General features: G+C 39.4%; 1 long non-coding RNA gene across 2 annotated transcripts; it reads left to right on the top strand.

The window, feature by feature from the left end:
• The first annotated feature begins 17,947 nt into the window (after positions 1 to 17,947).
• Positions 17,948 to 22,399, top strand: LOC118620481. Of its 2 annotated transcripts, XR_004957410.1 has the most exons (4): positions 17,948 to 18,131; positions 19,446 to 19,515; positions 20,844 to 20,882; positions 22,257 to 22,399. It is a non-coding gene; the product is annotated as an uncharacterized LOC118620481 (long non-coding RNA). The 2 variants fall into 2 exon arrangements; XR_004957409.1 differs by lacking the exon at positions 20,844 to 20,882.
• The last annotated feature ends 4,120 nt before the right edge of the window (positions 22,400 to 26,519 follow it).

Below are 26,519 nucleotides of genomic sequence, written 5' to 3'. Positions count from 1 at the left end.
TAGTGATGTGCCTGCATGTAACACCAGAGGCTAAGAAGACTGGCAAAAATCCACACACTCAAGAACCAAATGGTCTCTGAAGTCCTTTCCAAATCTGAAACTTAACATTTTCAAAGGGTAAAGGTAGAAAAGGGCAAGATAGAACAGATGGGCACAAGAGAAGGAGGTGGTCATGAAATACATAAAAGTTTATCAAGGGCAACTTCCCACCCACTCTCTGCAACATCTCCCTGGTGGGTGGTCATCACCCTCTCCATGAACTACTTTGAAAGGGGTCGTATACTACTTGAGAATGTGTCCATTTGTTGGGGGGGGGCAGTTTTAATCATCACTGGGGGTGAAACTGCATCATCTGTAATTTCTGCTCATTATTTCTGCCTTGGGCACTATACTGCATATATCATATCTCCCACAAAAGAGACCTGCAAATTTTTGAAGAAAGTGCTCAATTTTATCATCTCACCGAATGTTCCTTATTCTGGCTAACGTCCTTTTAAAAATTTTCTTTCCGTTTTTATTCTGATAGTTTCTTATGTACACACAGGAATAAATTATAAACATATAATTTTTGACTGTATACAGTTTAGATATTGATAGATATTTTTAACAGTTAATAACCTCTTTTTATTTTATAATAGTGTTAGATTCATGGGAAAGTTGTAATAATATTACAGAGTTCCCATTTACCACACACCTAGTTTTTCCTATAGTTAACATTATTATGGCACATTTTTCATAGCTAATGAACCAATATGAACTAAAGTCCACGCTTTACTCATATTTCCTTCGTTTTTACCTAATGTCAAAAAGTTCACATGCTAGTTCTCTGACTTTATAATCTGGGTGAAAGTCCTCTTTAAATGCCCAGAAATAAGCATGGTTTTCTAGAAATGATTTAGCCAGGGCAGGTCCCTGGTCAGAACTAAATTGTGACCAAAAGTAGAAAAGGAAGGATTGGGAAACCCCAAGACAGATGTGAGGTCACCATCCAGGAGACTGCCTCTTAAAAGCTCCAAACTTCTCATTGATTAACTCATTCAATCCCCCCAACAAGCAAGGAGGTAGGTGCTATCGTTATCTCCATCTTTAAAAGGCTCAGAGAGATTAATTAACCTTCCCTGGGTCACACAGAGCCAAACCTCCAATCCAGGTGTCTCTGACCCAGAAGCTCAGTGCACCTCCCCTAGTATGTTTTAAAGAAAATATTCCACGTCTGCCATCCATGAACCACTTATTGCTCAGACAAGATGGCAACATGAGGGGCACTTAGCCATCCTCTGCCTGTGGATTCACCTATTTAACAAACATTTTAGCTCCTACTATGTAGCAGAATTGGCTGCATTTTGCAGGAGGGACTTGGGGTAGGAAAGAAGAGCAGACTGGGGCATGGGGCTCTACTAGTAACTGACAGGCTTCCAAGAACAATAAATGCTGGGAGACTTGTTTAATCATGTGACTGGAATTGGCACTACAGATGAACCTAATTAGGAAACAAATAGTACCCAAGTTCGTAAATGTTCTGTTTGTACTTCTAGCAAGGTAAGCAGGACATTTATCAGGGTTCAGAGGTAAACAGGTGACTCTTATGAACCTCAAGGTTGAAAATCACTGGTTCACTAACAAGGTTGTATGTGGGTAAGAAACTACTGTATGTAAAAGAAAGTCCTTTTTAAAAAATCTTTTGATATAAAATTTCCTCTTACTTGCTCATGTAAAGTAATTGTGATATGATAAGCATGTAGTGATGATCTCGGCCACCATTCATTATGACTCTGCTACTATGGGCCAATCTTTGCCCTAAGAACTTGATGTTCTCTCATTTAATCTTCAAAGACCGTGAGGGAGATATCCTAATCAGCATTCCTCAAAGAGAGAACTGAGGCCTAGAGAGATTACGCATGTGCTGTTAGTAATCTAGTACTGAGTCAAGGTTTGAGCCTGTCTGACTCCTGGGTGGGGAGCAGAGAAAGGTGCAGTTCACCTGCTCCAACATAAGCCATATGAGCTGGGGAAGGTGTGATGAGTGGCTGACCTTGACCAGGTCCACCACCTGGGTTTTGGAAGTGAAGGTGTCTTTCAGAGATGAAACAGACAGAAATGTTCAGCTAGCCCTAGGATGTGCTAATGTGTCCTGTTACTAGGGTCCCATGATCCAGATGCTAGGCTAGAACTTTAGGCAAAGAAGCCAAGCTTCACCTGTGAGTGGATTGATGAATTTGATGTGGTTTATTCCAACAAACCTATGATACAGTTTTTTCAAAGTAATAGGGAAACCTGTTAGATACATCCAGGTGTGAGGAAATAAGCTTTACCTCCCCATATAGGTAGGAAGAATGTGAGAAAGAATGGGGAGATGGAGACATAAATACAAGGAGAAGAAGGAAGACAATGCCTGGTAGTTGTCTTTTGAAACCACAGGGCGTTGTCTTCCTGCACTGAATAATGAGAATGCTAGCAAACATTTTTTGAGTATTTACCAGATGCTAGCATTTATGTGAGCACTTCACAAGTCTACAAATAGGTGTTATACAGATGAGAGAAAATAAGGCTCAGAGAGGTGAAGTAACTCTCATAAAATCACTCACATCTGTCTGACTCAAAAGCTAAGAAACTATTATATCTCTTCAACCATGTATGTATCATCCATTGTTCAGGCAGGATGTCTTTCAAACCCTCCTCCACGAAGGTGTGGAGGCAAAGAAAGGTGCAGAGAGAAGAGTTGTGGATGATCCGAAATAGCGTTTCTCTGGACAGGACTGTCAGAGAGGGTGTGGACACAGCAGTCAAGACCCTGGCACTGTTTAGCTCTTTAGGGTTGGAAAGTTGTACTTTTTTAACTTGACCGTATGCATGAACTTTGTGTTTTCCTTGCTTATGTGTCCCTTTGTCTTCAGTCAGGTTTCTTTGGAAAATTCCAGCCTGCTTGGCTGTGCCGAGAGACACAATGTTCTTTTGTTCGTGGTTGAGTCAGAGAGTGAGAACAACACTTTCTCTGTCAGGGGTAGAGGAAGGGATGGAACAGGACGGAGGGCGGCATGGGGTACCAGTCAATATCAAAGTGAGAGAAGCCTAAAAGGGAGACCCACATGCACATGCTCTCCTGGGTCCTTTCCTCCTCTGTGGATTGTAGCAAGAGGGAGGAAAGGGGGCTAGTGCCTTTTTACTTACCTGAGCTGTGGTCCTCTCTTGACTGTAGATGGTCTCGGTGAAACAAGCATCCTGTGGAGCTACGGACAGGTCCTTGGAGGGCCTCTATGGTGGACCTCGTCACTGTTTCTCCGATTTGGGATACATGAGCCTGATGTCTTTTATTTTTTTTATTTATTTTTTATCCTCACCCGAGGACATTTTTCCATTTTTTTTTTGTTCAGATACATTGGGAGGGAGAGAGAGGAAGAAAGAGAGAGAGAGAAACATCGACGCGAAAGGGACACATCCAGTGGCCGCCACCCACACGACCAACCAGGGCCGGGGACAAACTGCAACCGAGGCACACGCCCTTAGCAGGAACCGAACCGGGTCTCTCTGGACCGCAGGCCGATGCTCTAACTGCTGAGCCAAACTGGCCAGGGCGAGCCTGATGTCTTTTAAAGTCCATCGATTCTTTCTTCTCTCCCCCATATACCATACCCTCCCTGCTGTTTGGGTCCTCTTGCCCTGTTGAGGGGGTACCCTCAAGATAGCTCTAGACTGCTTATACAATCTTTTTCATTGTATATTTGTCCAGAGAAACTTCCACATGCTTGCCATGCCTGTTGGGAATCTGACTAAATGAAAACACAATTGCATTTTAATAGACGCACTTATGTTTTACCAGCTAAGACGGTGCCATCTCTGAGGACATCCACTGTTCTGCGTTAGCAAAGGAGAAGTCTGCTCCGCGACTCTCCTCCTTGTCATCACACCCAATTCTTTTTTCTTCTGCTTAAATAGGCACAGAACAATTCCAGAGCATAATCCTAATTTCAGCTGGAAAATGGCTCTCTTCTTGCAGGTACTTTCTAAATTTACGAATCTAAAGTGGTTCTCTTACTGTCCTCTTGCCTGGCCCGTGGGGGATGGGACGAGAAGAAAAAGGAAAGAAGCCTTGGAGTAAGGGAACTCAGCATCCTGACACTTGTTTCAGAATGTTTGGTTTTTGTATATAAGCTGCTGGTGACGGGGATGATAGGTAGAGGAGGACATCTAGCTTTGCTTTTAGCAAGTCCTGAAGGCACATATATAACGGCTTTCTTCGGAATTGAAGGTGGGAAGTACAAATGCCTGTTTTCCTTGGGTTTTGCATCTAATGTTTTCAGCTTTAGGGTTTACCCAGCAATCAGAGGCAACAGGGAAAATCTTGTTCAACATCCAATTATGTGTTTTAATGCAACAACAAAGGCACAGAAGTGTGCTTTTCTCAATTATAGGGTCAATGTGAGAGTAAAGTGAAATAGTGTATGGGCTAACAGCCCATGGTAGCTATTAAATCAGTGGTAGCCACGAGAGTTCGACAGTCCCTAATTTAAAACCTGTAGGGCCAATTGTGTTCCAGAATTCAGAAGTTTTTAGATTTTAAAATGGTAATTCTATATATTATGTAGCACCCCCAGGAGGTCTGGAGCAAACCCTTCTAATCAAATACATTGATATTTCTGCAGTGAGACATATAAATAGCCACGGTAAGTGATTTAAATAAAGACATTAAGTGGTCGAATGTCAGTTCAGGTGATGACTTGTCCATAAACGAGTTCAGACCAGTATATGATTTTGGCATCAAATGAGTTGTGAGCAAATTGTCAACTTTCAGAGTTCCTAAAATGTCATTTTCAGATACAACGTTGTGGACTTGAATGAATACTACAAAGTCTTTGTCCTAAGAACTGAAAACCAACAAACCAAGTCACTGGACTATAGCTGTCTTCACTGCCAGTTCCCAACAATGCATCATTGATCTGGCCCTTTGCAAAATAAACTGCTCCATTTGACCCATTCATGTTTTACTGAGCTAGCCTAAAACAATGCCTTTTCTAAGTGCATCTACCACTCTGGCTAAAGTATGTGGTGGCTAGCAGACAGGCCTCTTGGATGACTATAACAGTACAGAGATTTATTAAATGCTGCCCTGCTGGTTAACAAGCATTCGTACAACTCTGAAACATGCCTAATTATAACCAGGGAGTGTCGGGCACAAGGCTAAGTTCATTGGGAATTATACCCACCTTAAAGAATATAGGGTACAGCCCTTAGTTATTAGTCCCTTTAAAGTCTTACATTCTGGCTACTGTCAGTTGCTTATATGTGCCACAGAATTTGGCCAAGCTCCAGGTAATCAAGGATTCTTTCTACTTTTGAATGGCTTTTTTTTTTTTTTTAAGTTTTAAAAATGGTAGAATAAAAACTATAAATTTAATCCACAGAGTTCCCAGATTACTTAAGTTTATTGTTTAGCTTGAGATGTTTACTACCAATTAATCGACTCATTTAAAATAATATACTGTAGAAAGCTTCATGTTATGCTAAAAATATTTTTAGTATTAACTTATTGGGGCAATAAGAGAGATATTTTGGGCACAATGTTAAGAGGGCCCTAGAGCTTTAGAATTGAAAGACTGTGTTTATAACCTCCACAGGTTTGGCATGAAATATAATTTTTAAGAAATATATAGGATGAAAAACACTCAATTTAGAATACTAGTTATCCTTGTAGGGAGGGGAATATAATCTCTGAGGGGTACATAGAGGCCTACAACTGTACTGAGAAAATCTTATTCTTTAGACTGGATTAAGGGTACATGACTATTTATTATTCTTCATATTTTTTTAATGTCTCAAATATTTTATGGTAAGTTATATATATGATAATTTATATGTGTGTGTATATATATGTGTGTGTGTATATATATATATACACACATATATATATATATTGCATTAATTCATTTAGGTAAGGACAAGAGAAGCACAAAATATACTTCTGTGTCAAATATCTTAAAAATGATGACCTATTTAATCTTCAGCCATCTTCCATGGATTGGCTTCCCATGTCCTCTGATATTTCTTGAGCATTGAATTTGCTCCACACTCAACATTCTTTGTGGAATTAATTAGTAGACAAAGGGGAAAATCTGCAGATAAAGCCTCTGTGGAAAACGATTCCATTCTGAATGGAAGTCTGACATTTTATTCTTACAGGGAGGCTGAGAGTGCTGGGGGACCCCCTGGCCTCCTCCAGGGCCCACTGTGATCCCATTTCTGCCCCCGGCTCCATCTGCTCCTCCATGTCTCCTCCCAGCCTCACCTTCGCATGATGCAGACATCGGTCACTGGTCATGCTATCTGCATGTTGTGTGCTTCCCTACTTATGGAAGCTATTGACAGTAAGTCGTCATTATTAAATGAGAGTGGCCTTTCCCAGAATCCCAGGCTTTTCCCCCTGAAACTTTATATGCTAAAAGAGTCAGAAGGCACATCAGTCATCCTAACAAGATGTGGAAACCTAACCATGGGTCTATTTGGTAGGCAGAAAAATCTCCTTCAAAACAAATGTTAAACAAACTTTGCGAAAATGCTTTTTTTTTCTTAGCACTGTTTATACAAACTTGAGTATATTTAACAGTTTCTCATATTAAAATTTTATTCTCCTTTTAGATATCATTCCAGTAATTATGTGAAATTCCACTATGAGTATAGTTCAGATAAGAAAGGCCTTTGATATCATGTACAGAGGTGTTCCATATAATGCTTGCAATATCAGTGTTCTTGGAATCTTAGAAAAGTATGTTTATTTCTCTGAACTGAAATGTGCTAAAATTGAAATCTTCAAATAAGCTCATAGTTTTCAAAAATTTTTGCTTCAAAAAGAGAACACCTAGGTTTTATTGGTGGTGTTTATCCTCTGCCTGTGGGCCAGTCTATGGGGAACGGGCAGCTCCAAGGCCTTCTGGCACAGTAGCTATCTCTGCTATTTACCCCCCAAAAAAGAGATGGGGAACACCAGGAGCAGAATCAAGGAAGAAGAGGAAGTCAGAGTCTGGTGAGAGTGTCCAGAATTCCCCAGTCAAGAGTATAGCCACCTTAAACAGTAAAGGAAAGAGAACCAGGGGCATGGGTCTCACATGGCTCTAGTTTGGTGAATGAAAACCAGACCCTGGTTTGTGGACAGAGGCCTGGTCAGTTTTTTAAATCCTCACCCGAGGATATTTTTCTATTCATCTTCAGATAGAGTGGGAGGGAAGAAGAGAGAGAAACATCGATGTGAGAGGGACACATAGACTGGTTGCTTCCTGCAGGACCCCGACCAGGGCCGGGGATGAACTGCAACCGAGGTACGTGCCCTTGACCGGAAACAAACCTGTGACTCTTTGGTCCGTGGGCCAGTGCTCTAACCGCTGAGCCAAACCAACCAGGGCCTGGTCAGTTTTCTTGTGAATCTGTACAACTTGTTCTGAGGAGGATGGGTCTACAGCTCTAAGGATCCTACAGTAAGTTCACTTATATTGGAAAAGCAATCCAAAAGTATCTTCTTCAAAGGATAGCTTGTTTACATCTCTCCAGCAAACGGAGACTCCATTGTTCAATTGTGAAATTTCATAATGGTCTATGTTTCTGAGGGTTGAATTAGCCAGAGTACATTTGCTTCTAGGCAATTACCTTGAGAAGAGCTGATTTTGCAATGGAAGCTTTCCTAAGACATTGCAGACTGGTGACCTAAGTGTAGTAATCTGATAACTCCGTTCTCGTGTCTCCAAACTGGACTGAGAATAATGACAAACCTATGTAGCACCTTAGCATTTACAAAATGCTTTCCCCTATCCTTAAATGCACGAGTAGAACGCTGGACAGAGAATCAATTCATGGGAGATGAAGGAACTCAATATAGCAGGAGTTCTGATCTGGCATTTATGGGAACACTCAGCTTTGTAACATGTACATTCATTCCTTTAATATCTGTTGAGTTTCTCTTATGTACCAGGCTCTGTTCAAGACATGGAGACATTGGCAACAAATGAAACAAAGTCGCTATCCTAATGAAATCTACATTTTTACCAATGAAAACATGGCAAACATCAGCTAGTGAGAAGTAGAAAAGTAAAGCAGAAGAAAAATGTTGTTTTGCATAAGGTAGAGAAAGCCCTTCTAAAGAGGTGACATTTGAGCAGAGACCAGAATAAAGTGAGAAAGTATGCTACGTGGGTTTCTGGAGGAACAACATTCCAGGAGAGGTAAAATAGCACATGCAAATTGTATTCTGCGGCAGAAACATTTTGCACCATTTTAACTTTTTGTTATGGAAAAACTTAAATATATACAAAAGTAGATAGAATTATATAATAAGCCCATGTATCCATTACTCTGCTTCTATACCTGCAACCAATTCACCAGCCTTCCCTCCAATACTGGCTTATTTGAAAGCAAATCCAAGATGTCAAATAAATATTTAGTATGTTTTTCTGAAGTTAAAGTGTTTCTTTGACATGTCACAATATCACTATCACACTTAAACAATTCTCAATAATTCATTAATATCATCTGATATTCACTAGTGTTCAACCTTTACATGTTGGCTCATACATATTTTTACTAATTGGTTTGTTAAAATCAATTTTTATATGAGGTTTTCTGGAATGTCTGAAAAATAGCAAGAAGGATAGTGTGGCTGGAAAAGACTAGAAATCAATACCAAGTTTCACAACATCACGGAGGGGGACAAAAGTAGAATCAGAACCAAAGTATTAGCTAAAATAAGTGAAAGAAGGTGAGCAGCAGTCTTCAGGAACAAATGAATATGCTGATGCTGACCAACAATTTTTCTCAGCATGAAACTAGGGACCTGTATACACCAGCTCTTACTACTCATAATAATCCTGTAATATGATAATTTTTATTTATAAAAGATGAAACTAAGACTTATAGAGGTCTAGTGTCCCCCAAAGGTATGGAGAATAGATTTGAGCACTGGCTTATGTGGCCCCAAAGCTGGTCTTCACTTTCTGATATTTTGTCATATATTACGTTTATTTTCTCCTTTTCAAAGATATTTTTTATAAGTTTTTATTGTTTTGGTTTTTTTTTTAGAAAGAGAGAAAGGGGTAGAGAGAGATAGAAACATTGATGTAAGAGAGAAACATTTTTCGGCTGCCTCCTGCATGCCTGCTACTGGGGATCAAGCCCCAAAACCAGGGCATGTGCCCTGACTGGGAATCGAACCAGGACCTCTCAGTCCATGGGATGATGCTCAATCTACTGAGCCACACCGGCCAGGCTGTTTATTTTCTCTTTACTCTCTGACCAGAATACAAGCTCCATGAGGGCAAGGACCTTATGTTTCATTCACTGTGATTTTCCTGGGCCCAGGGAAGTGCCCGGCACATCGGTGAAACTAAAAATATTAATTCAATGAATGATGTGCATGTTATATAACCTTGAGTCTCACAGGACATGCGTTTGCAGGGACCAACTACAAATTTCAGGGTCTTCGTGGCTCATTATGAAACCTTCCACCCTTATCTACTGCCTTCAGTTCCTTCTAGAGCCACAGCTCTGGGACAACTTGGAATGTCGTCAGGGTGGGGCAAAGTGAAAAAAAGCTCAGGATTGACCCCAAACGAAATGCTATTTTACATTTATAAGAATGGTAAAAAGCAGGTCTGATAATATCAAGTGTGAGGATGTGGGTAATAGGAATTCTTACATATCGCTGGAGGGAATGTGAATTGATACAACCACTTGGAACAACTTGGGTACTATCTTGTAAACTTTAACTTCTGAACACTCTATGACTCAACAATTCCCCTCCTAGAGAACTCTTGAAACTGTTCACCAACGGACACAATCTCAGAAGCATTGCTTACAATGGAAACAAAACAAAACAAAACCCCCAAAACTAAATAAACTAAGCAACCCAAATGTCCATTTACTTTAAATTTTTTTTCTTCTTTATTGATTTTTAGAGAGAGAGGAAGGGAGAGAGAGATAGAAACATCGATGAGAGAGAACATCGATTGGCTGCCTCCTGCATGTCCTATACTGGGGTTCAGGCCCACAACCTGGGCATGTGTCCTGACTGGGAATCAAACTGGCGACCTCTTGGTGTATGGGTCGATGCTCAACCACTGAGCCACACTGGCTGGACCAGGTCCATTTACTTTAGAACAGCATCATAAGTTGTGTTATGGTCAAGTCAAATTTACATGTGTAAACTACAGCAGTCCATAACAGCAGAGATGAATCTTAGAAACCTTTGGGTGAAAAAAAAAATCTGCTGCAGAGACTGCATTACATATAATATTTTTATAAAGCATAAAATAAGGAAAACGCACCAATACAAAGTTTAAAGGTATGTCCATAGGTGCTAAAACTATTTTTTTTTTTTTATCCTCACCCGAGGACATTTTTCCATTTTTTGTACAGATAGAGTGGGAGGGAGAGAGAGGAAGAAAGAGAGAAACATCGATGTGAAAGGGACACATCGAGTGGCTGCCACCCGCACGACCAACCAGGGCCGGGGACAAACTGCAACCGAGGTACATGCCCTTAGCGGGAACCAAACCCGGGTCTCTCCGGACCGCAGGCAGACGCTCTAACCGCTGAGCCAAACCGGCCAGGGCTAAAACTACTTTTTAAATAGGAAATATAAACACAAAAGTTGAAGATCGTGGCTGCCTCTAAAGAGGAAGCAGAAGAGAGAGGTAGGAGAGGAACATAGAGGTAGGTGCAAAAAACTGATGACATTCGGGTTTGACTTGTGTTTGTGTGGCGTGTTCGTGGTTGACTATCATAACACTTCAAAACTTAGATATAAGTTATGTGACTTCCATTGAATGTATCAAGTATCAGATAAATAAGCAAGTCAACCCACCAGCCCAGGATGGAATGTGTGAGGCATCATGCCTGTCATTTGCACAGCCATCTAATGGCTGCTGGCAGCTTCTGGCGCCCGGTAGCTGCTGTTTACTGCATCATGGGTGCCAAGAGGTGAGCTGAATCCCCTAAGTGAGCAATGAAATACTCAAACTTGGAACTCCCAAGAACACATCCAGTAATTACACACCAGAGAGGAGACTTCATTCAGGGAAAGCATAATTTATTCGTATTTAAACATTCCTTTACTGTTTGACAATGTAGTGATACCATTGAGGGATACCAGGGATTCGAATGTATTCTTTTATAAACATTTGTAATCATGCCATCATATTGCATAAAGCAGCCAAAGAGCACGGCTTCGATTCGCTTAGCCCCTTCTGCACAGACAGGGAGGCACACAAATTCTCAACTACACATGTAGAATTAATGTGTCTCGTATCACTTGGCCTCCTGTGAGAAAGTCACAGATTTCATGGCGCTTTCTAGCAGTTTCAGGAGTCCTGGCAGCTTTTGCAATCTGTAAATGCAGTAACTTCATTAATTCTAATTAAGTGTCAGAAATGAACATCGGAAACACACAGAGAGGCTTTTCCTTAATAAGGAATGTTAACAACATGTGACCTTAGCTGTGTGACAAAGACAGTACTTGTACTAGAGTCTAAGGTGTCGGACTGTTTGGGAGAGTATTAAAAGTGCTCCGAAAAGGAAATTTCTTCATTATTTTTAATGATAAGTGTTAGGTGGGAAGGAATGGGTAAGCTGCTTTTTGTTTTTACTTTAAATACATTGAATAATAAAACTAACACTATGCTTACTCTCTTCGTAAAGAAAATGAAAATTTATAAATCGCCCAGAAGATATGATCAATGTAAATAAGCTGATAATTTAGACACCTTTATTTTCTTGGTTTATATTGTCAGTTGAATGCCTTTATCACATGAATTGCTAAATCTCCACCTTAATTTCTTCAGATTAGACACAGAGTCAATTACTGATTCAGGCTACAAGGTACTATTCTTAGAAATTTAAAAATAGCTTTAATAAACCAATGAAAGAAATCTCTGTGTGTATTGAATATATCATAATATACATACATATATATGGAAAATGTGTTTTTAAAAACTGCCCACTACTCTTAAAAGTAGCAGCAGGTTTATAAAAAGACTTTTTTTTTATCCTCACCCGAGGACATATTTCGATATTTTGTTCAGATGGAGTGGGAGGGAGAGAGAGGAAGAGAGAGAGAAACATCGACGTGAAAGGGACACATCGACTGGTTACCACCCACACGACCCCAACCGGAGCGGGAACAAACTGCACCCGAGGCACGTGCCCTCAGCGGGAACCGAACCTGGGACTCTTTGGTCCATGGGCCGATGCTCTAACTGCTGAGCCAAATTGGCCAGGGCACATGCAATTTTTAAAACTTATCAAAGTCCAAGAATGGTGCATTGCACAGAACGTGGTATACATGTGTTATTTTGTTGCTTAAGCATCTGGTCACTTTTCTGGGAGTATTTATTATGCGGTTATTAGTATTGCCCTCTATAAACTTTTCATTCTCTGGCACCATGATAATACCATACCCACTCATTTATCCATTCATTTAACAAAAATGTGTGAAACGCCAGGCACTTTGCTAGGTACAGGGGACATATGATGAATAAATCCATACAGGATTCTTTACCTCCCAGAACTTTCTGTTTAATGATAAAGAAAGATATTAACGAAACATCACAAAAAAGAAACTTATAATTTTAAAATGTGGATAAAGAAGAGGTTTATGATGCTGAAAGATTATAATGGGGAAAATGTACCTTAGTTTGGGAGGATGTCAGAAGGCTTTCCCAAGGATGTGATGTTTGATGTGAGGGAGCCCAGATGTATATAATTGACTTTCTAAATTTTAGTTTCTCTAGAATTTTTTTTTTTTAAATCCTCACCTGAGGATATGTTTTACTGATTTTAGAGAGAGGGGAAGGAGGAGGAGAGAGAGAGAAACACAGACCGGGCTCAAACCCACAATCTAGGTATGTGTCCTGACTGGGAAAACCTTTCTGTGGATGGGATGAGGCTCCCACCAACTCAGTAACATCAGCCAGAGCTATATTCCATTTTCTGCCTGGTGTTTTGCTAGAATTACTCTCAAACAGCTCTCAAAGTTGTATGATTAATTTTAATCAAGTTCACTACGATTACTATGTGACAAGTAGTATGGGAAAGAACTAACATAATTGAAGTTATTGCTTTCTTTTTTTTTTATCCTCACCCGAGGACATTTTTTGATATTTTGTTCAGATAGAGTGGGAGGGAGGGAGAGAGAGAAAGAGAAACCTGAACGTGAAAGGGACCCATTGAGTGGTTGCACCCAGGTGACCCAACCAGGCCAGGGACAAACTGCAACCAAAGTACGTACCCTAACCAGGAACCGAACCCTGGTCTCTCCAGACCGCAGGCCAACACTCTAACTGCTGAGCCAAACTGGTCAGGGCGAAGTTCTTGCTTTCAGTGAGTTTTCTTAGTAGGGAAAAAAGCACAATACAACAGTATAAAACAAAACTTGATCAACAAAAGGAGGGATATACAAGAACAAAAGAAGGTAAACTTTCTTCTTCTTAGAGGTAGACTCTAGAACTTTTTCACTGAACCTGTGGCGTACACGTTGGGCCTTGCAGTATTGGGGGGAGGGTGTGAAAATTGTGCGGGCGGTGGAAGCATTTCAGTAGAATATACGGATGGGGAAATATGAAATATATTCTAGAAATTGTGGGTCCAGTTTGAGTTCTGGAAGAGGAAGTGGTGAGAGCTGAGCCTGGAAAGTTAGATTGGAATCAGTCGGTGACGGGGCTTAATTGCTATGCTGAGTGGGTTCAGGGCTCAGAAAGTAGCTGGAGATAAAGGATTAGACCCGTGTACCCAGCCTTGCTCAGCTCTCTCGCTCTATAATGTGGTTCTGAGCCAAGGAAATAATTAACTCTGATATCCAGTCTCTCTCTGTTCCTTTAGCTGATTAAAAGGGAGACCAACACATTGTGTGTATTTGGAGAAACTCAGAGGGCCTGAATCCTTGAGGTCAGGGACCTTGTCCTATTTATTTTGATATGCTTAGCACCTCACTTAAGCTTGGCATGTGATTACTGCTTATTAACTGTTAGTTCTGGTATTTATCTTCTCAGTCATTAGGTGGAAAACAATAAAAGTAGGATCAAAGTCCATACATTCCCTTATTTTTCTTCATTGCATTTTTAAATTACAAAAAGACACTAAATAGGCCTAACCAAACACAATGTGTTGTAGTGGACCTTGGCTTGGGGGGGGGGGGGGGGGAGTACAAAAGGCATTCCTAGGATATTTGAAGAAATTTGAATATGGCCTAGATATATGAGGATATTGTGAAAGTATTACTTATTTTCTTTGGTGCCTACAACTAACTTTCAAATGTTCAGCAACACACACACAGACACACACACAGATACACCAAATATATGTAAACATTAGTAATTATTGAATCTGGGCAGATGGTATGTAAGTATTCATTTTACTGTTCTTTTACTTTTCTAAGTGTTTAAAATTGTTCATAATAAAATGTTGGGAAGGCTTTTAATTTCAAAAATATACTCCATCAGTCAGTGTTTTCAGTTTCTAGTAAATAAACCAACTCCGGTTAATTTAGGGAAAAGCTCTTTATTAAAGAGAGAGTGGGTAACTCATAGACTCTTTGGGAAGGTTTGAAATCGTACTGCCCTGCAGGTCTCAAGAAGAGCCCCGTGCCCTGCCTCCAGTGACCTCACAGCTGCTTCAGCTAACCCACTTGGGTGCCGCCATGCTGACTTGTCTTCCTCGGGAGTTGAAATATAGCTGCCAGCAGGCTGCTGCCTCTCCTGGGCTAGACTGGATTCTGTAAGCATCTGACTGGAGCAGCCCATGCCCCGGCCGCAAGGGAATATGGAAAAACACATAGCATGCATTTCAGTTTCTAGAGTGGAATGCTTGTCCTGCTTCATAAGGTGAGGAATTCTCCAGAAATAGCAAAAGTGGTTCAGATATGTTAGCCAAGAACAATAACAAAATTCAACTGCTTCTCCAACTGACATAGAAGTCTATATTATTAAAGGAAAAAGTTATACTCCTTCCAGAGGAAGTCACAATTTGATATGCAGGCATGTGTGCATGTATGTATCTACTGAAAGGATTGATTATTTATATATATGTATATATATATTTATATATATATGCATGTATATCTTCTTTACATAAACAATAATAATGGTAGTGGCTAACATGTACAGAACAATCTCTGTGTACCAGATAACATTTTAATATATGTTTATATGAATTAACTAAGGTAATGCTCACAACAACCCTATAAGATAGATACAAACATTACTATTTTCATCTTCCTATGAGGAAACTGAAATTCCAAAGGTTAAGTAAATATTTAAACTATGCAAACACAAGGTCTGAGAGATAGCAAGTGGTGGAGCCAGGGTTATGAATCCAAATAGAGACTATGCTCTTTAGTTACAGTCTCTCTGACCCTTATCGTTCTATTGTTTTGTGTATTAACATATTGATATATGTGAGTATATTTGTCTATTTATTCATTTAACAGGTGCATCATATGGGCATATCAAAATTTATGTAACTTATATGCATATAAGTTCTTTGGTTTATCTGTTCCAACCCCACCATCCCCCTTCCTTCTGAGGTTTGTCAGTCTGATCCCTACTTCTATGTCTCTGGATCTATTTTGATCATCAGCTTATTTTGTTCATAATATTCCATAAGTAAGTGGGATCATGTGGTAATTGTCTTTTCCTGACTGGGTTATTTTGCTCAGCCTAATACTCTAGAGGAGTGGGGAGGAGGGGGTCAATGGGGGGGGGGAGGGGGCACATCTGTAATACTTTCAATAATAAAGATAAAAAACAAACAAACAAACAAACAGTATTTTCCCTATTCAAAACTGCATTTCAATAAATATCCTCTTACATATTATCCTAGTGCATGTATGTATTTCCAAGAGTCCTAGAAGTGCAATTGTTGGGTCAAATTGTACAAACATGTTAAATTTTATAGATACTGCCAAATTGTCTTCTAAAAAATTATGTACCTGTTTACATCCCATCTCTCTAATACAGTATGAGGATCTCTCATCAGTCTCTACATTTGCGACAATTTAATGGTAAAAAATATTTCATTGTGATTTTAATTTATCATTTCTCTGATTATTAGTAAAGTTCAGCATCTTTTCATGTGCTTGTTGGTCATTTATATTTTTCCTTCTATAAATTGCCTATTTACCTTTTAACCCATTTTATCCATTGGCTAGTCTTTTTCTTGATTTGAAGGTATGCTTCATATAAAAATCCTTTGTCTGACATATATTTACCGATGGGTAAACTTCATCTAAACTGAGAACTAAGGAACTTAAAAAGCAATGGAAGTGTTGTGTGTGTGCGCGCGCACTTCTCTGTGATTAAAAAATCAATCTGAGATGAAAGCTGAACAAGGCCTATCATCTAATTAACAGTATTGTGCTAATGTCAAGTTCCTTGCTTAGATATTGTACTATAGTTAAATTAAATATTACCATTGGGGAAGCTGAGTGTATTTGTTTCTTAGGGCTGCTGTAATAAATCACCACAAACTGGGTGGACTTAAAACAACAGAAATTTACTTTCTCGTATTTTTGAGAGCCCTAGAGTAGGGTCCTTTTTTGCCTCTTTCCTAGCTTGGCATTCCTGGGCTTGTGTGTCCACTCCAGCATCTGCCTCTGCTGTCTCACGGCATTCTCTGTGTGCTTGTGTATGTGTCCAAGTTTCCCTCTTCCTATAAGGACACCAGTCATTGGGTTAGGCCCAGTATGACTTCATTTTAACTTGATTATATCTGAAAAGACCCTATTTTCAAATAAGGTCACATTCAGAGGCACTCAGATTAGAACTTGAACATATCTTTTTGGGGGATACAATTCAAGTCGCAGCACTGGGTGAAGTATACAGGGGACTCTCTGTACTATTGTTTACAATGAGCCTATAATTACTTCAAAATAAAAAGTAAGAAAAAGTGTATCTGTCAACTATACTTCAATAAAGCTGGGGGGTATATGTATCTGGAAAAATAAAACCCATTTGTTAATAATGGTTACCTCTTTAGAAAATTTCACATTTTATGTAATATAGCAATAAAGTGTGCTTTCCTTAGAATTATGGTGTATGATTTCTGTAACTAATTTAAGTACAATTGTGTGATTTTGCAATTGATTAAACATTTTTTTAAATTAAAAACTGATCCTGCCATTCAAGTGCTCAGGGCTTAGCCTTTTAGAAAGATAACGTCAGTAGCAATGTGAAGGGGTAATGAAGGCATGGTTTGAGACGAGAAGCTGAGAGACTAGCTAAGAGATGCATGCACTTATCAAGGTAAGAAGCACATAGACCTGAGCTGGAGCACTGGTGGGGAATGGCAAAGAGGGGATGAGTGTGAGAAACGTTCACAGAGTAACATGTACAGGATTTGGTGATTGATTGGGTACAATGAAGTAAGTAAGAGAAAGTTGAGAGAAGCTCCCAGGTTCCTAGCGAGAGAAACTGAGTCATTGGTGGTGCCACACTGAGGTGACGTGCTAATGATTCTCCATTTGTCCCACCAGAGCTTTTCTTCACCCTTTACACCACTGCTTTGTGCCCAGGAAGTAGACATCTGTGGACTAAATCACCTGGGCTCCTTTGACCTCTGGTTTCAGGTTGGGTTTAGTCATTGGGTGATATCAGTATGAGATTGTGGTGACAGGTCACAGTTTGGTCATGAGTGTGGACAGGTTCTGTCAGGCAGCCATTTCTCCACATGCAGTTGAGATCTCCTTCCCCAACCCCTTTAGGTCTAGGGGGGATAATAGCTTCCCCTCTGTTGCTAGAGAATCCTTATTGACTCTTTTAAACCCCTTTACTAAACTGTCTTCAGTGACTTCCTTACTGTGTTATCTGTCTCCTGCCAGAACTTTGTGTGACATCCACATGGCAATGTAGATATGGGGCTGCCGTCAGGAGGGAAGCCTGGGCTGGAGAGCTGGTAGTTACTAACAATTGTATTAGTATATTTGGCAGTTGAAAATATGTAATAAGAATAGGAAATAATTTAAAGCTCAAGGGACAGAAGGCTGGACTCTGAGGAAGGTCACTATTTAAGGGGACAACTACAAAATGAGAAGCCTGCAAATGAACTTGAGGAGTGTTCCGAGAAAGAAAAGAAAGACTAGGATACAATTGTGCCACACAGGGGAGGTAGGAAAATTTTTCAAGAAGGAAGGAGTGGACAATAGTATTAATAATATTGACCTGTTGATTGAAAAGTTTGTGGGATGAAGTCTGAGAATTGAAAATTAGGTTGGGAAATCTGAGGGTTATTGATGACCTTATCATGAGACCTTTTAGTGGACTGAGGTGTTTAGCATATTGCATGGGGAGGAAAGAAGGAATAATCAGTGAGGAAGTGGGGATGCAAGGTGAATGACTATGTACGTATTAGTATTAGCACATGACTCGAGTCTGTAAAAAAGTGTTGCTATAGTCCATCAATTCAATTTCTATTATGAGTCTCCCAATTCCAGTTTTTTCAGAATTTGGAAATATTACTCAATACCAAGATGGGGCAGAGGATGTTTGGATACCCAGGAAGGTTAGACAGGTTGAGTGGTTCTGTTCACCTAGATGTATCATTCTACCCTTCTCCAGTCCAGAGAAATCTATTTCTAGAGTTGGGAAGGAAATTGCTACCTGTTCTCCCTCCACATTTATGCTGTTGCCCCTGGCTTCTCTTTAAGCCATTTTCTTTGTCCTCTCCTGCTTAAATCCTCTCCTCATTTTGAGGCTTCAAATTTTGTAAACAAATGTCAGAAATATTTTTCATCTATATCTCTTCCCCAAGTCAACACACCTATGGGTTTGATAACAGGGCAAGGGTTGGGAAAGTGGCAAGCCATAGAAGGGGAAAAGGGAAAAAAAATAGGCTACTATCTCAAATATATTATCTCGTCATATATATGGGTCTTTACAAAAGTTAATTTGGGAAGGGAAGAAGGAAAAAAGATTGTCAGAAGAGGATATGGGGTAAAAGAAGGTTCTCCTGGAATGACAGCGATTGTAATTTAACAAGCAAAAGGAGGGTCCCTTACCTAAAGAGATCTTCCTCACAGACACATGAAATCCTACCATGACAGGCTCATTGCTTCATACTCACAAGTCTTTGAGATTCTCATACTTGTATTAAGTCCCTCACAGGATAGAGATTAATATTGGGAATCAGTTTATTTGTTTTCCCTAGACAAGACCACTTGGTGCCTGAGGGGAAGGGATGGTTGAACTTGGGAAAGGGTACCTGAAAGAGTGGGAAAAGTGTAGAAAAGGGAGAATTCAAGAAAGAGAATTTTGTCAATTCTTAACTTCTTAGAACTTGCTATATCACACCAACCAATCTCAAAGTCAGTTTTTGTGATTAATTAGTAAAGTGTATTATAAATCACTTCTAAAAATGTTCAACAGAAGTACTTAGTAATAATTTCATTTTTCCTTTCATTTCTCCTTTTGTTCTCATGGCAGGATCAGCACAGCCATGGTCTCTTCTTGGAATAAAGGCATTTCTTTCATCTAGGAAATCCAATGTTAAATGGTAATAAATCATTGTTTATTGAATTCTACAACCTAAACTATATATTACAGAAGAAATCCTAGCCTGTATGCATCATAATTAACATCAAATAGCAGTACAAAATTGCAGTACGATGAAGAGCTACATGCAATAACCCTAGCTGATCAGAAGTAAATTAACTCACCAAGCAATTAATTAAGGAGAAGAAGAAAAAATAATCAAGACAGGTTCTACCTGTGAAGCTAAAGGAAGGGGTATAGTGTTTGTATCAGTCTGAGTCCAATTAGTAGACAAAAACCATTGCACAGTGATTTGAACAGGGAAAGTTTCATATAAAGACTTATCAACTATAACAGGGGACTGGAGTATTTAGGCTAGTAGGAGGAAAGGGAACTCTAAAGAGTATAGGAATAGCAGATACAAGGAGCACACACTACCCCCATGCCTGAGATACATGCCCAAGCAAGAGCACCTCAGGGCTGAGATGCAGACCTTGAGGAGGGCATTGCTATGAGTCAACGAATGAAGAAGTCTCATAGAGAATCTCACAAAGTCCCTGTGTTGCTGAGATGGTGGAACTTGCTGGAAATCCACCTTCTGGAACTTGCTGGACATCCACTATGTGGAACTTGCCTTCAGAAATCTGCCCTCTAAGCCCTGGCCGGTTTGGCTAAGCGGTTAGAGCGTCCACCTGCGGTCCGGAGAGACCCGGGTTCGGTTCCCGCTAAGGGCATGTACCTCGGTTGCAGTTTGTCCCCGGCCCTGGTTGGTCGTGCGGGTGGCAGCCACTCGATGTGTCCCTTTCACATCGATGTTTCCCTCTCTCTCTCTTCCTCTCTCTCCCTCCTACTCTATCTGTACAAAAAATGGAAAAATGTCCTCGGATGAGGATTAAAAAAAAAAAAAAAAAAAAAGAAATCTGCCCTCTAAGGTTCTGGAAAAATTTGTTCATGGAGAAGGATCTCATTGCAGGCATTCTACCACAAAACTGCCCAGAGGGTAAAGTTAATGGGTGCTGGGTTTTGCCAGCTACCATGCACTGCAGGAGCTGGACACTGGGAAAGCTGGGTGGGCAGCAGCAGTCAGACATTCAAGTGATAGGCACTGCACGAGTCTGTTGAGTGGGTACACAGGATCCAGGAAGCAGTATCCTTTCCTCTTGCAATGTGTCTCCAGCACTTTCTACTGACAATGTTTAAATCATTCTAGCTGGCAAAGAAAAACTATGTTAAGGACTTAGATGCATTTTCACTGAGCAGGTAAAAACAGTGAATTTAGAAATGAGAGGTAATAAATTGGTAATTGTATAACAGTGATCTCCAAATTTCATTCCCTGCCCCAATTTTTAGGCCCTTCAAAAATGTTTTATGAAGTAGGCTATCAATCAGGTAAGTCACTGAATTCTTCAATAACGGAAAAAATTTAAATTTCTTTTCATGGATCTCCTGAGATACAGGCAAATTATAGGATGTGATCAGAAACCGGGTTAGTATCTATGGGACGTGCATGAATCTGAAGATGGATTTGTCCGTCTAGAACACATTATGATATTAATGCAACATGTTTTGGTTTGATGGGGACAGCATCCACAATGAAGTGGGGGTAAGGAAGGGTGGGAAATGACCGAGTGGGATATAGATGTTTCTTTGTAGTAGTGAGAAGTTGTGTAGGGGAAGACAAAAGTCAGTAACATCTGGAAGGGAATTTATAAAGAAGTAAGTGAAAGAGTCTTGAGCTTGTTGAAAAGACAACGGGAAAGATCCCGTGGAGATGGAGGTGGAGGACTTGAGTATCCAATAACGTGGGGTTCCTGAGAAGGTGGGAGGGGTTAAGATCTGTGGGCATAAAAACACATTTCAGCCTAAAACTGATTCCGCCTTTGTTAAAATAAAACTTTAGAAGATTATTTTAGTAATATTTTCTTAAAATAACTTTTATTAATTTTAGAAACCATTTGGTATGCAAGTGACTAAAAAAATAAAGGTATGTGATGAGAAACACAGAAGAAAGGACCTTGTTGATCTTAAATACCTTAAGAATTCAAAGTTCTATGCTATTACTCCTCTTCTCAGTAAGATAAGGAACAGAGGTTAGAGAATATTTACATTCTAGTGATCTCTCGGTTGCACAAGGAACAAAGAATACTGTCAGGAGCCAGATGGGGCAGAGGTCTTACTAAAGTATAAACCTCTGCAGGTTCTGTTTCTTAATATCCTAGTTACATAATGTATCTCTTTGATCATGCAAGAAAACTCCCAAGACATTCAATTTAACATCAATGTTTTTGCATAGTATTCCCAGACATCACCTTTAGTGACAGAATATGTGATGACCACAGTGTCTGTTATACATTTGTTATAAGAGACTGCACTTAATTTGCAAGATAAAAAAACAATCAAGGGACTTTAGGTTATTGGAGATAATGTTAATAAAATGATAATTCATGGACTCTGAGTTGAATAAATGGAAAATATTATAAGAAGAAAAGTGAATGTATTAGAGATCCTGATGGGTTTGAAAATTACAGGAGGCATATTTGAATAAGAAAGTTAGAAGAATAGAATGTTGCTGTAAAAGAGCAAGATGCTTGATTTTGAAGGTGAAACAGTTTCAGATGATGGCAAGGTCCAAGATATGATCATGGAAATAGGTATCTAGAGTGGAGTGGGGTAGATTATTGAAGATGAGGGATTCAAAAAAAAAAAAAAAGAAAAAGAAAAGGCCAGGATGTTGGCCTTTTAATTTTAATTTCATCCAAATAGGTACCGAGGGGCTTGGAATGGAGAGTAAGGCTGGGCAGTACATGACAGTCTTCAATGAATGAGGAAGAGTGACTTGGAGTTCAGCAAGTGACAGCAACAAGGACGAAGAGGGAGTTATAACTGATTGGTATGCACCCCGAAGGAGCAGGCAGGTGTTTTTTTTGTTTTTGTTTTTGTTTTTTTTTTACAAACGTCTGGGAGGGTAATGGTAGGAAAACAATAAGGAGCCTGGTGTATGTTAAACCATGTTCTAACATAGGGTAAGAAAAAATGAACAATCTGCTTTAGAGTGTTTTGAATCCTCTGATGTATCCAAAACCTACCACTATTCAAATCTCATCTTTAAAAAAACTCTTTGTTAAACAAAGATTTACAAATGTATATTTTTTAAAGGAATAACTTCTAGCAAAGGGAACCTTTCATACAAACTTTAAGGAAAACCACTGTTCCAAAAGATGAGAATGGCTTAATTTGCCGGCTTTGAAAACCTGTAATATTTCTATAACAAGCCTATTTGAAATTACTTTTTCTAATTTTCAACCCATGTTGTACCACCTAATTGTCTCATTTGTGAGCTTTTATTCTTTCTACATAAGCCCTTTCTTTACATTTTCAAATCCTGTTAATATTTCAAAGTTTAGAGTTCAGTTTCTTTAACAAAGTTTTGCTAATTCCAAAATTAATTCCTTTGTATCAATCCTTCTTTCTAGTTTACTTCTCAGAGCCCATTTCCTACAAACTTACTTTACAATACCATCTTGTAATATCTTAATTAGATTTAAGGTAGATTTAGGGAAAAATCCATGGTTTATTCTTTGTTTTCCCCAGAGCACCTAGTATAACCCAGAGCATACAGTAAGTGATCGAAAAGCCTTTATCAAGCAGCAGTATGACATGGTGGAAAATACATAAACTTTGGGAATCATAGATGATCTGGGTTCAAGTTTGGTTTACCCTTTTTGTGCTCATGGTGGAAACAGAAAAGCCACAGGCCTGAAATGGTGTCACTTGTGCTAAAAGCCCGATACCAAACCTAGATTTAACACCTCTCCTAATTGTAGTTTCGGACTCTCCCAGAGTGACATTTTAAACCAGTCTGAAATTTCCTGATACACACCAATGAGGTAATCTGTCTGATAAGAACCCCCTGCCTTCGGCTAAGGGAAGATGTCGTTTCCTGAAATAAACCACTCTTAACTTTAGTCCCACCATTTTCTGCTGATAAAAACTTTCCATTCTACTTGCTAGATGAGATGTTGCTCGATTTATGAATTGCTTACTAAAACCAATTAGATCGCCAAATTTACTTGTTTTCTTTTTATTTTTTAACAATGGGCAAGTTATTTAACTTTTCTGAGCCCACATTCCCCTGCAAAACAGGAATAATACCTTACAGGGTGGCTGTGAGGGGGGAACAACCTAAGAATCTAGCAGAGTGCCTGGATAGCACTGTGTACGCCACAGATGGGAATTCTTATTTTTTGTTAATAATCTTATCCCTATTTGACTCCTTTGCCCAAGTTCTTATACCCTGAGTTAGTCTTATTTCTCTCTCTCCATCAAAACCCTACTAACTTTAACAGTCTAGGCCTACCGCCTTCAAGAAAAGTATACTGCTCACACAAGCCTATATTGAGAACTCCCATCTCAAAAGTATCTTATTTTATACTTTATTATTATTATCATTTTTTATCCTCACCCGAGGACATTTTTCCACTTTTTGTTCAGATAGAGTGGGAGGGAGAGAGAGGAAGAGAGAGAGAGAGAGAGAGAGAGAAACATCGACATGAAAGGGACACATCGAGTGGCTGCCACCTGTATGACCAACCAGGGCCAGGGACAAACTGCAACCGAGGTACACGCCCTTAGCGGGAACTGAACCCAGGTCTCTCTGGACTGCAGGCTGACACTCTAACCGCTGAGCCAAACCGACCAGGCCTACTTTATTATTTTTTATTTCATTTTATAGTATATTTTATACTTTAGTTACCTACCTTTTCATGAATTCATTTATTTTCTTCCCTTTGCTACCATAAGTTGTAATATAGGAATGATGTCTTTTAGATATTTCCCAATCAAAATGCAGGACACAGTGGTATATGTCAGGTTAGGACGACTGCCTAGAAACTACTTGGAATTGTCACTGCTCCAGAAATATCATGGGATGCTGAGAGATTTACTTTGCTATCATTCTTTGAACAGATCTATGATCTCTTAGTTACTATTTTGAAATCCAAAAACCTTTGATCAAATGTTTTTCTAACATTTGGTGGCAAAACCTCTCCTGATCTGAACTCATTTGTCAATAAAATGTGACCTGAACCCATGGTGGTCAAGTGGCAAAACCTAATCTGAACTGAAGACTATATGCTTTATTTCTGCTACTTAGCAGTGTAATATTCATAATTTTTCCAGAGAAAGATGTTAACTTGATTATGGAGTGCTGCCTCAGACCTTGTGAGATGTCATTTAACATAAAGTATACTTTTCTAAAGTCTGAAAAATGTGGACTTCTGAAATCCTTTTGGCCTAAAGGTTTCATATAAGGGATTGTGGATCCACATGTCTTATAGCCACAGTACACCGCTGTACATATAACAGGCTAATTTAAAAAATCAATTAAATACTGAAATGGTGTATATTTCTCTTGCTGGGAGAAACACTGTCTAAAAATTCAAGGGATCATTATAAACAGGATTAAAACAAGTTTAAAGTCACTAAATGAATATCTTGATGGGAGAAAATAAGGTCTAAAAATTCAAGAAATTATTAAAAATAACAAAATAAAAAAAAAAAACCTGCATAAGAATGTTTTCAAATTATAGCTTTGATTAAACATATTGTTTTTTTCTGATATCATGAACTGAAAACTGGTGATTAGAAAATATAAAGAGTGACACCTCTGAAAAAATTATGCTTATGAAGTTCACTGCTATATTTACATTTAAGGGACAGGTATTTCCACTACTAGAAGGTTGTTACCAGTAATGTCAGTGATTATTGATATTATTACACACTTTTCTTCAGCTGTAAAATAAGGGGGTTGGGGCTACATGACATGTAAAGTTTCTTCTGAAATTCTATGATCAAGTAGGACATACAGACACATCCAAGTTCAAAAATTTCAATTAATATGAAACAAATTAGTCATCAAATATTGAGAACCTATTATTATCGAAAGCATTGTAATCTTAATTATGTGGAAGTGAAAATGAGAGTATATGAAAGAGGATTTTGTAGTTCTGTACTTAGAAAGTGTTTCAACCTTTAATGTGATCTAATTTGTTATCCTTTCTTCCCTGGTGATACTGCAAATTTCATCAGGAGTTTATGGCAACCCAGGAATATGATGAATAGAACAGAACACACATGCTTCTTTGGAGTTAAGATTCAAAGTGAATGTCTACCATAGGAAGGTAAGATATACTATAACATAGTCAGGTGATTTTAGAAATTATAATTGAACAGAGAATACAGGACAAAATTCACACACACAAAATAACACATAAAAGCAGTTAGTAGAAAGAGGCCATTGCTGGAGCAAGAGGAAATAGAATCAGAATATTAGAATTGAAAAGCTCCTAGGAGAAACCAAGGTTTTACAGAGAAGAAAACCTCATAAACAAGAACAGACTGGACCAGGAGTTGGGAGAGAGCCCTGGGGGGAGGGGTTGCAGCCCCAGCCTTGAGGTGGCTCCTTCACTTCTATGGTTCTCCACATGCTGACCTATAAAATGTAAGGCTTCGCTTAGACACATTTTTCAGATCCACGCAATGACATGGTGATAGTCCATATAACTCTGGCCTATCCTTTCCACTTAACTGGAAACTTAACTTTCCAGTAAAGTAATAATTAAAAAGTCAAACCAAAGAAGTTATATGCATATATTCATAACCAATGGACAGACAATAGAGAGGTGAAGTCTTGGGTGGGGGCGGGAGCGGGGAGTAGGAGATCAATGGGGGAACAAACTTCTGCAATACTCTCACCCATAAAGACAATTTAGGGAAAAAAAAAATTCTATATTTTAAAAAAGAAAGTAAAAAAATGCAAATGCAAACGACTTCGTTTCAGAGCGAAAACGAGGCCAAAGAAAGAGGAGGAGTCCCCAGCCCAGGAAGAGGCCGGCTCTGCCGGTTAGGGTTCACCGGGGGCCGCCCCAGGAGCACGGGTGGGGAAACCCGGGCGGGAGGCGACGTTCCAGCGGAGGGGCCACCCCCTCCCAACCCGCGGCGGCGGAAGGGGCGAGCCCCTGGGCGGAA

The sequence above is a fragment of the Molossus molossus genome, unplaced genomic scaffold (genome assembly GCF_014108415.1).
Source record: "Molossus molossus isolate mMolMol1 unplaced genomic scaffold, mMolMol1.p scaffold_m16_p_7, whole genome shotgun sequence".
In the NCBI taxonomy this organism is placed as follows: domain Eukaryota; kingdom Metazoa; phylum Chordata; class Mammalia; order Chiroptera; family Molossidae; genus Molossus; species Molossus molossus.
This window is presented reverse-complemented; position numbering and strand designations above follow the sequence as displayed.